A 10,300-nucleotide genomic window follows, 5' to 3' on the forward strand; every position below is an offset into this window, starting at 1 on the left:
AAGTTTGGCCTAGAAATTGTGATATATTTTTTTTAACAATTCTAGATGTTATTAGTGACAGGTCGGAGTATTTCTGCAAGTTATAATTTGAAGAAATATCAACTGTGTTTATTATTTGAATTGACTCGCATGGTTACGATATTTTTTTTTTCTAGGCATGTTTAAATAGACTTAAATGAAGAATTATTTTTACTAAAGAAAGTTATTGTGAAATATGAAGTTTACACACGAGAATTCAGTTTTTAAAAGAAGTTAACTGTATCGTGAGAAAATTAAAATAATAATGATAATGATTTTGTAAAACACGATTATGCAAGTGGGAATTAGTTAACCGATTGTTCTGCGAGTTATCTCGAGACAAACACGAGTAATGAGTTGCGAATTCTTTTATGTATTGTAAATAGTAGTCGTGTTATTGTGTTACCTTCATGGTGAAGCTGATCGGTAACTGCTTGTGGATGGGTCGGTGGCGGCGTGTTATATACGTAGTCCGCATCTCCCACTCGCTGGCCAAGCTCCGAGGGCCATGAAGAAGCGAACGGAAGCTGTTCCTCGACCGCAACTGACGCAAGCCATTGTCCCTGCACTGCGATTAAAAAAATCACACTCGTAATTACGAAAATAGGATCAGGGGAATCTTTGCGATTATAGGAACTTCGCGTCAAGGAATTAATACCGTCATATGGAGACAAAATTCACTTAACTCGTATATGTTTCTTATGATCGTTAAGGTTCTTCTATAAAGTTACTGACGCTGAGATTCCTGTACTGTCTTTTACCCTTTCCTTCCGTTCCCTCGTTTTCTTTGCGAAAGTAATATAACGCGTTAATGAAGTATGTATCTATCTGTTACAGATTGATGTTTAAAGGCAATAGTTATGGTTGCCAATGGCCAAATTCTACTTTTTCTGTTATCCTTTACTTATTCTATTACCCAATTGACTAAAACGACTAACTGCCATACTCGAAGACATTACAAAGAGTTCCTCGATGTACTTTTAGTATTGCACATACACACTTACATAAAGTACTGTTTAAGTAAACATTAAAGTGCTGAGTGTGGTCTAAGCTGTGGATATCCATTATTGTAAGATGGTACAAAGAATTTCTATAGAATATTTAATACTTGACCTTGAGACGCGATGGTCTTGTAAACCCATTAATGAAACAAAACACACCTCTGCTCAAACAAAAACGTTGTAATGTTTGCATATAACTATTTGGAGAAGATTCTTAGAATGTCCGGTGTAACAAGGGTCTTAACTTAGTACCAACTGCTTTGTATTTACCTCCAACTAGTATATGACGTATATCATAGGATGGTCCTATGGTGTAATTACCAAGCTTATTAAATACTTCGACATTTGCACATATTCTCTGAAAACTAGGGTAACCTAAATACTTCGACATTTGCACAAATTCTCTGAAAACTAGGGTAACCTAAATTGAAATTTTAACTCCTGCTTTAGGTTTTCGCTAGCGTCGTATTATAAAATAAAAAATGAGCATCTGTGCAATTAGTACAAATGTTTGTGCACAAAAGTGATGTTTCTTCATTGCATTAATCATATTGCATGATTGCTTTGACCGTGGGTTTTCACTCTATATGTGTAAAATTGTAGATAATCGCTCATATTTTCGTTTAAAGCACAAATATGTTTCGTCGAAGAAGTTTGTTAATTTAAATAGAACAAAACATATTGTACAGCCAAATGATGGAAAAAATATAATTTCTAACAGTTTCACTGTCAAGTCGATAAATGATACATCTTGTATTGCTTTTAAAACAATAATAAACAATATTTGCACATAAATGTCTTTGAACCGTGATCTTCGAAATTCTATAAACAAACCATTCCACTATCGTGTAACTTTGAATAAATAATAAGTTAGTAGCGCTTGGCCTCTGTTATTTGTGATACATTACCTGTGTATCATATTTCACACTCATTTTTAGTTTTAATTCAAATTATGAAATAACGGTTTAGTGAACGATACAAAATCTTCGAATACGTTAAACAAATTGTTTTCGTTTCGCAATATGCTAAAATTGTATAAACGATATATTCATGCATACATTTGGAAATAATAATTTATGAGTAAAATGTTTGACTTAACGTTCACCGTTGTTATTAATATTCTTAGTTAATTTAGCATCAGAATATAGTTAAATACAAATTAAATTAACATACAAAATATTTTGAACTATGTTCTGATGATGCTAAATTCTAACACTGTGTAGGGTTAAATGCTTAAATAAAAACTCTCGCCTTCGTTTATACTCCGAGTAACATTGTAGATACATTTGTTGCCATAAAAATCTTGGAGTCTCAATAGTCTAATTATAAAAAAAAATGCACACAGATCAAGCGTTCGTAAGTTCGTTTCCGCTATTTAAGCTTTTTCATCGAGAAATCTTTAATCATTTTATATTTTTTTTACTACAAAATCGAAAAAGTCAAAGACCTAAATGTTGTAACATGAGATAAGACTATATCCGAATATCAGGTAAGTACCTAACTATCCTTCATACTTCATATGGACAAGTCAATCTTCTATTGCCGATGGTGAAATGCCTTGCTTCCCATAATGCACAATGTTATGGAATTTCATATTGTAATGTTTGGTAATGCTCGCGTAGTGTCGAGTAACTGCGGTCGCCTGCATTGTCCTAGAGGTAATGTTGCACATCAATGGTCAGTACAAATAAAGCTTTTTTATTACACAATATGTAAATATATTATAGTTTTCTTATTTTCCTATTACTACATATTGTTTTGGTGCACAATGGTAAATCATTATTACATCGGCGGTATTGTGTAAATTTTAAATAATCGAATTAATTCCATTGAGCTACTTATTTCATTTGAATTTCTCATTTTGCATTTGTGGATATTTAAGACATACGATTATGTTTGAAACATTAAAGTTTTTGTAACATTTATACACAATTTATTCATTTGCATTTGTAGCTTTACCCTTGAAACAGTTCTAGCTTTTGAGTACTTATGTATTTTTTTGAGAAGCAGGAAAGTGACTTCATAAATTGATAATTACTTTACAGACAGCTCCAGTATATACATAATGACGTCAGCAGCTCAGATATACCGCAGGAGTCGTGATGTTTACACCCGGAGGTAGTTGGCCTTAAGTATAACAGTAAAAAAATTAATGATTAGTGTTTATAAAAAAATCTTGAAAAAATTAAAGCTTTATTCAAAAATGGCACGTCGTCTTGGACCTGAATAACCTTTAAGAATATTAGCAGTATTTATAACAATAAAATTATTAACTGAATATTGTAAATTATATTTGTCTTCTCTAAAGATACTTTGAGTGCCTGTGTTGCCCTATATAGAGTTAACCCTACCTTTCACTTAATAAGGTAAAATTACGTTGCAGAATAGGCAATTGCTAAGATTGATCTCAGACGTGTGACTTGTAATTATATTCGAAGAAATGCTGATAGCCTTCTTAGCTTCTCTTCCATTCTTGACAGATTGCGAAAATGAGGCGGGACTTCTGTTTTCAACGATCTGTAACTTGTCTTGTGTTGTCTTGGTTTTACTGTCGATAGTACTAAGATAGACTCAATTACGTACCAGTGTTTCTTTCTGAAACTGAAATACTATCCGTTATCGTTTTATGAGTAAAATCTCATAAACGCGACCGGCCCAAAGAGATCTATCACAAAGGATGTTGATCCTAAGACACGAAGGCATTACATTAACATAGTAAAGTTCGGTTGCGGTGGGCAGCTACCCTCTACTACAGAATCATAAAGTGTATTTTTTGGTCTATAAAGACTAGTTATACTATTGTTACTTATTCAAACCAAAAGAATATACTCAACAAAAAAGTTATAAAAAACAATTATCGATTTAGTACATAACTTAGATCCTTTAATTAATTATTTAATGCTAAAGCTATAATGCTATAATGCGAAGATAAATTACATCTGTCAGCGAAAATAAATCTAAATGAATTTAAAGTAGGTATTGCGTATGTCAGTCAAATAAAGGCTTAATGCTTTTCACGTGTAATTAAGTGTTTCATCTTCGTGTGAATTGTGAATGTTGTGCTCTACTGCGAAAGATTGCAATTCGCCGAGTGTTGTGGAGTAATTGCGAGCGGCATAAGAAGCTTTAATTCTCAGTGACGGTGATTTACCGTCGACACGCCAATATAGTATGACTTGAGTTGTTGACGTAGCGTTAAATATATCGATACGTCTGAGTGCCTGTCCCACCAAAGTGTAAATTGTCTGATAACAATCTAACGTGTAAAATATTTGATGGAAATATCGGATTTTGTCCCCTTATCTGACAGTGACGTCATTTTTAAGTTATCAGAGCCTCTATCAGCCTGTGGTGGGATAAGCCCTTAGTGTTATTATTCTTAATTTAAACGAAGTCACCTATCTATTTCTAAAGCCCCTCAATGATTTAAATTAATATGTAATAAATTTACGTGACTGGAAAACCACGATGTCGTTGATTACTATATTGGTTGTAAAGTTTAATATATCAGAAAAAAGAACCCACTTTGTTTACATGGTAATTCCACAGCATGAATCCGGTTCTTAAGTAAACATGCTTGTGATGGTTTCTTTTAAATCATTTCTGAGTTGTAATGATAATGCAAGATATGATAATTAGATAATACCTTTCTGATCCACGTTTCGTTGTAATTTCTTTAACAAAAAGGCGGTTTGCACCTGAAATCTTCTTTCAAATATGTTTCATTGTGACCGCTTGTAGCTGTAACGTCTTCATTGGTAGAGTTCGAGATGTAATTCAGTGCATATTCCCTGGACAAGTCAGTCGTTTTTCTTTATAACAAAACATAGAACTGTATAAATTTAAAAATATGCTACAATAATAGAATGATATCATAACCTTCATCGAATATTTGGATGCATCTGTTAATCGTTTGATACGAGCGAGTACGTGAGCGGGAGGTCAAAGAGACGTCTTAAAACAATAATTACTGACTGAACTAACAAAATTCATAAAGTAAATTACATCGACAAGGTCAGTTATAGTTATTCAAACATATACAGTAAGTAGGACAAAATTTGTTACGAATATATAGACCAACTTATAGATCTTAAGATTTTACTTTACTCCATATAAAAGATTTCAACGCATCCTTTTAGGCACGTTAACTTGTTCATTGGTAACAAATTAATTAGTAATTACTTGTGATAAGTACTTATGTTGGGCCACCAAAGTTGCGGATGAAAGGTGATTGCATGTGGCTGAGATGCATATGTTAAGATGGATGTGTGATGTAACAAGAATAGATAAAGTTAAGAATGTGTACAATAGAGGAAGTTTGAAAGTAGCGCCAATGGTGGAGAAATTGAGAAGCAAAAGGTTAGCGTGGTATGGACATGTTATGCGACGAAATGATGGGGACATAAACCTGAAAGTGTTAAGATTGAATGTGGATGGCTACAAAGGAAGAGGAAGACCGAAGAAAGTATGGATGGATTGTGTGAAAGAGGATATGCTTAAGAAAGGAGTCGATTCAGATATGACGGCTGATAGTGATGTATGGAAGAGCAGCACATACTGTGCCGACCCTCCGTAAGGGATAAGGGCAAGTGGAAGATGACTTGTGATAAGTACTTTTATACCTAACAAATTAATAAATGGAAATCTTACATGAATTACCTAACGATCATGTTATTTCCGTAACTCCTTACTTGGCTTCACGTAAACAATTTCAATCCAAACTTAATTGTAATTACTTAATATGTAATAACTAGCTTTTGCCCGCGACTCCGTCCGCGTTGGAGTTAAAAAAACAAAAAAGCAAACAGCCTGTGTGTTTTTCCAGATTATGTTATATGTCTATGCCAAAGTTCATCCAGATTCGTTCAGCCGTTTAGGCTACAAACTTCAACAAACATCTATCCATCGATCTAAACTTTTGCATTTTTAGTATTAACTGGTTTAGTTGATGATTACGGTCATATGTACATTATAATATAGATATCATCAACATATTGTCATCTCAGTATCTAGTTTTACGAATGTTTTTGCAATGCAAACCAATATTAGGTAGAGGCTTCAATTACCTAGTAATAGTCGATAATTTATGTCTAAAGTAGTTGGTATTTGTAAGTATTATTATTCTATGATGGTCGTAGTCTTTTCTCAAAAATCTGCTCTGTCTTAGTTTATGAACATTTTTTACCATGAACATTCTAAATTTCAAATACCATGGTATAGTTGAATACTAGCTGTACCACAAGGGGTCAGGGCTACGACCGAGCCTTGACCATTCACAAAACACCACATTTACTCGTTTACAGCAACTCACATTGCCTATAATTATTTTTTAATATTAACGTGATGAAACCGGCAGGATGTTCACATGGTACGTATGTCTGCACAGCACAAAACGTTGTTATCCTGCTTTAATGTAAAATCCTATACAGATACCTTTGCATTGTTCGACTTAATTTTACAATGCGATTAAATGGCTATTGTTAATATTACATATTAATGTTTAGACACTTGGTTTGAGCCTAATTTTTAAACTTAGCAAATATTCAGAAGGCAATGAACCCAACTCTACTGTAAAGTTTGAACTGCAGGCTCTCAATCGAGAGGTCATAGAGACATGAAAATAAATTTTCATAAATAAATGATAAACTCGATATCAACAACTTTACATAGTAAGCGTGTTAAAAATCTAGATGATGAGTAACTGTTAGCCGTAAACAATAAATGATGTGTAAGAACGGTAGACATTCACCACTTTTTACAGTAGTTATGTCATTTAAAATGTAACATTTGCACATTAGGCAATTTCGCACGGCAATATTTATAGAAATATCAACAACACACGGAACTATTACGACACTAGCTCGTTGTACATTGACAGGGTTGTCATCATTAGACCATCGTCTTCGTAATCGTGGCAGATTTAGCGCTCAGTTGACAGCTTGACCGTTAAATGACAAGCTTTAAAGCTGAGATATATTGTAGATTTAATATTATGTCACCGTATGACTACCGACAAAGTGCTTTCTGTTAATATTTTTTATGGCAGAAGGGGCGACGGCTTTAGGGTTAATAGAGGTTAAGTGATCCGACGCGCATTAACATCCGCAATGAAAGCAAAAGCGTATTTATTATTTTTGTGGCCTGATTCTAAAAACGATGACAATTTCGTATTATAGTTCTAAATTTCCTGAATGAGACCGAAAACCGATAAGCTACTTAAATAACAAGGTTCCGTACAGCTGTCATAATTAAAATTTGAAGTTTGAGATTTTTATTATACTTAATTTTTTGAAGATTTGAATAATAATTTTTTTATGCAATTAAAAAACATATTTTCTGCTTACATTACGATATACTTCCGTTCTGGCTAGACCGCACATTTAGTGCTATATTCTGGGTCAATAAATTTCCGCAGGTGAATTGTCGGTGCCTCGTCACCGAACCTTGGTGAGAGGTGATTACACCACAACGGTAAAGTGGTTGCTTCTTTAATCAATTTTATTGAACAATATACAACGGTCAATTAACTTAACATTTGAAATCATGAACCGATGAAAACTAAAATCGACAGGAGAATAACTTTTTTCAGATCAATTGTAATAGTAAAATACTTTCTTCATTTACTAAATCATTCAAACATTGCTAACTCAGTCTTTCAAAGATAATAAGAGCGATGATCTTTCGGAAGTTGGAAATGACGGATAAATTAATATTTCCTAGAGTTGTGTTTTGTTTGATTTATTGTGATTTAATAAAATTTGTAAATCAGTTACAGATGTAATTATCCGTCGCTTTGTTTAGAGGCGCGAGTGAAAGTATCGTAAGTTGCCGGAAGATGCGGGAATTGATCAGTAGGATATTATCTGTAGGTACAGTTCCATGCATTCGAATATTATGCACTTTCAATATAATTCCTGTTAGAATTATATAAGATCTTATTATATATTCAGAATGTCTAAAGCTAACATAAAGTTTACTTTTATGTTTCCTTTAGGAAATTCTACTGAAAAATCCTCTGTTTAAATGGCTTCAAACGAAATAGTGTCATAATTGTCTATGAAACATTTATTTTTAAAAGAATTGTTAAAATGATTTCGATTAAAATAAACGTAAATTGTAATTAATTCGGTATAAAATATGCAAAACGCATAAAAATATTCAAAGACGCATTGTGTAACGATGTTTTAAATTAGCATAAATTTAGTTCAAGACAATGAATATATTTGCTAGTTACAACTTTACTATTTTTACGGTTGTGATTTGGAGTAGAATTTTTAGAATTTCAATGAAATGGCGACGTACAAATTATTTTTATTCAGTTCATAATCCAATCATTATGGCTAAAACTGAACAACTTATCACTAATTTATACCCAGAAAGCAGTTGAACAAATATGTATGCAAATTTTAAGTGAAGTATTTCCATGCAATTAATAAGTAGTAAGTATTTCCATGAGTATTTCACACTTCTTTTAGTATAATTCTATAGGTTAGGCCGGAAAGTACACACTAAGGTCCATACACAGTAGCAATTACCTACAATTAGTCAAGACTTGCACGTAATGTGTGTATTACGAAACGCGCTAACTGACATCAAAGATAGAAACATCCGATATAGTTATTAGGATTTCTCGGACTATCATTTATTTTTTCTATATTCTCAACATAAAAGGTTTACTACAAATAGCGATTTTAAATAAATATATTTGAAAGAATTGACTACAAAATGCTAGCAAAATAAGCTGTCAGGCAAGAGACGTGTGGACCACCCAAATCATCAGTATTCTTTTATTACAGTATTTTGTTTTTTTTTCATCGTCACGGTGTAGACCGGGATCCCCAGGTCTTGAGGAGTACACTTTAAAATATATGTATACAGTTAACTAAAAAGTACAACGCGTAGTCTTTGTTATCTATGTCCTTACTAAGCTTCAATAGCTATTTCGCCGAGTAGCACTAGGGTGTGCCTATCGACAATGAGACAGGTGTGCGCCCTGAATACTTATAGCATCAAGATACCTGTTTCAAAATATCTCTAAACACAGATTATACATCGGCGATTGGCGGGTCACGGGCGGTGACGCATCACTAATGAATAAATGTTTGTTATTGAGAATACTTGTGGCAATTTAAATCGTTAAAGTAATTGATTATTGATAATATTCGACTCCGATATTTTATTTTAAGAAGTATTGTTTAACTGTGCAATAAAACTGTAATACCGTTAGATAAGGTTGATTCTTGAATTCTATTATATATTGCGAAATCGGCAAGCCTTTTGTGAACGTCGATGAACCGTAATCGCCCTTATGTTCTTGGAAGACCATTTAGTATGGAATGATTCGCATACAAAATATGTAATTAACGTATGTGAACAATCACACACAAAACAGGTACGTTTGATTGAAGCCATAAGGACTAAGGCATCTGTGACATAGGTTGTGTTTGATATATATTTCTACTATCAATACGTAATTTATGCACAGTCAAAGAATTTGCTCGTAATAAAATTACAAACATACTAAAAACAAACCCTTCGTTTTCAGTATATTGAGTATGTAATGTAATCTTCAGAAGCTCATCAATGGATGAGCTCCTCTTTTACTCGATCTTAAAAGTCTGGTATTCGAATACAGAAAGCACTAAAGTATCGTTTCATTTGTTTTATAAAATGCAATCAAATTCGAGTAACTAGCTTTGCGCGTTTACTTTGTGTTGCAAGCAAAAGTGCAGGCGTTCATTGGCGGGAAAGGTGTACAGACAGACTATTACATGAATATGATATCGTTGCTCAAATCTTGTTTCGCCTCGCGTTAAAAATGATGAAATCTGTACACAGTTGATACACATTCATTCTAAAGTTCGCCATTGCCGCGGCTACTATGTTATTATCATTTTGCACAATGCTTTAATCTTAGACTAATGGTTTTTGTGTGTAAGCCTTGTAAACTATATACTTATGCCTGTAAACTAGAAGATTTGCAAAAGATTTTTTGATTTACAGTGCTTTTAATCTTCATATTTTTTTTTAAATTTTACTTTGTAAAAGCTCATTCTAATAATTTCATTAAACCGTAAGCCTGAGAGATCATTTGGTGACCAATCGTGGGCACTACCACCTTAACAGTGGTAGTGCCCGCTTTAACGTCTTAGCACGAATGGACCGGAACGCCCGGTGTAATACCACGACCACACAGAAGACAGGCGTGAAATGGAAGCAATTCCGTGTTTCGTCTGATGAGTGTGGAGCCGGAGGCCTAATTTCAGTCCCTTTCTCTTTAC

This window comes from Papilio polytes, unplaced genomic scaffold (assembly GCF_000836215.1).
Source record: "Papilio polytes unplaced genomic scaffold, Ppol_1.0 DF822178.1, whole genome shotgun sequence".
NCBI classification, from domain to species: Eukaryota; Metazoa; Arthropoda; class Insecta; order Lepidoptera; family Papilionidae; genus Papilio; species Papilio polytes.